The 2023-nt window shown below is 35.8% G+C and overlaps 1 long non-coding RNA gene across 1 annotated transcript; it reads right to left on the bottom strand.

Moving 5' to 3' along the window:
• Positions 1–358: 358 nt before the first annotated feature.
• LOC148172197 (uncharacterized) lies at positions 359–994 on the bottom strand. The gene is made up of 2 exons (XR_015770277.1): positions 499–994; positions 359–446 (listed from the first exon to the last, which is right to left on the bottom strand). It is a non-coding gene; the product is annotated as an uncharacterized LOC148172197 (long non-coding RNA).
• Positions 995–2023: the final 1029 nt, after the last annotated feature.

Here is a 2023-nt window from a genome sequence, read left to right as displayed (position 1 = left end):
ACTTTACTTTGATTTACTTTGATTAACAAATAATTTGTTACAAGGTATTTTATTATAAGGTACAAAGTTTTAACAGTGAATAAACTATACCAGTGACAATTATAGCAATGTAACACCATATTTTCTACAATAGTAATGAACGAATGTACAAAAATTTACAAATGTATCAGATATTTACACTGTTACAACATGTGTCTGTACTTTGAACATTTATAACAAGTGCAAATAATGCTGGAATATTGTAAGCGTTTGGTCACTACCATTTTGCTTGTTGGCGATGCGATGAGATTTGGCTTTTCTTTTTACTAGCAACTCATTTCTTGAACTTTCTTGTAATGAAATGGACACAAACAATTAGGGGCAGCATAAGTTTTTGAATATGTTCTGTGATGGTGAAGAATGAATTTGCGGTCCCTTGGTCTGAGCAAATCGCTTGTCGCTTTCAACTGGAACAATTGCTTCGATGGTACTAGTCACTTGCCTTCGCTGAACACTTACCATATCATGTTGACGGCGACTCATCATCGAATTCATCAAGCAGGGTTTTGCACTTTTAGCAGCTTGGTTACTGTCCGTCAAACATATCCACCCATGTTAGAAGAATCCAAGTGGCATAGTCGTTCATGGTAGTCAACACCGTCCAGAACGTTCTGCAATCGTTCTTAATGCTTGCAACAGGGTACGATAGCGAGTCAATGAAAGTCCCTTTCATATTTGCATCTTTTGGCGGTTCAATGAGAAAGAACAGGTTCAACATTTAAAGTAACAGTCCGTGTTGAAGTACTGCATCATTTTCAGTGTGTTGCTTTCAGTCTTGTTCGTCTTTTTTTCACTCGTCCAAGTTATTAATGAATGTTTCAATGTTTCAATGCTCTAAAGTTAATGTTCGTTCAAAGAATTGTCCCATAGAAAGAGTCGACCGACGATACTTTGATAGAAATATCATGTTTGCAATTTTCATTGGAACGTAGGTATAGATAACGTTCGTTGTCATTTTGTTTCATTTCTTTCTTGCACTATTTCTTTAACTCGTTATTCTTTCTTAGTGAGAAATCGTCATGATACCGTGCAAGCACATTTTCCATATCATAATAGTCGTCCTAGATCGTTAGGTAGTTCGCAGGTTTGTTGAAGAAACAAATACAACTCGCAACATCATGCACCATATTCGGTTCGAAAGCACGAATCTGAAATATCAGATGTAAACAGTGTTTTCCTACAATTTGCAATGACCTTAGAAAATGTAACACACTATCATGCGTTTTTGGTGATCCAAAACCGCGTAGTTGTAGGTAACTACATGTATCTGATTTCCATATTACTTATACGTCTTGGTATCATTAGTTGATTTCCTATTCAAAGTTTCATTTGCCAATCTTTCGAAACGAAATAATAATGGTACTGTACGGCTAATTTGGACTTGAAGAAACTTTCTTGATAACACCTTTTAGCATGGCGGTCTTAAAAGTGTGCAGAATTGTGCCTACATTTGTCGATTCGACCTTGTTTCTACAAATCATAATTGAAACATACGAATTGATTAGTCGCATAGCCAACAAATACCATAAAACTCCGTTTTGACATGGGTAAACTTGTCTTTGTCGCTGGTCTTGTAGGTACTGGGCCACTCAACGATACAGCATTCTTCGTTACTTTTGCATACCAACTTTACCGACATTCATTTGTGAATCAAGTGATTCAAACACTCATGTAGGTACAAGCTAATGCGCACAAATGGCATATAGCTCAATTCTGCACCAGCATTTTTCGATTTTGACTTCTTGACTACGGCAGTTCACATATTGGAGCTTCAAGGTTAATCTACTTTGGATTAATGACATTATTAAACAAAAGAAAAATGTTAAAACTATCTAACTAGTACCATACATTTTATAGGCGCAGTAAAGAAGTTTGCAGAAAAAGGATGAAATCATCTAATTCTGTCTTCATCATAAGTGAAATAACTGGTTTAACGTAAATGCAATCATAAATGAGTCAAATCGATTCACTGCATACGTGTTAC

Source organism: Gnatocerus cornutus, chromosome 6 (genome assembly GCF_029298725.1).
Source record: "Gnatocerus cornutus isolate USDA-ARS CGAHR chromosome 6, icGnaCorn1.1, whole genome shotgun sequence".
NCBI classification, from domain to species: Eukaryota; Metazoa; Arthropoda; class Insecta; order Coleoptera; family Tenebrionidae; genus Gnatocerus; species Gnatocerus cornutus.
The sequence above is the reverse complement of the archived record's forward strand: the minus strand, read 5'-3'. Positions and strand labels throughout refer to the sequence as shown.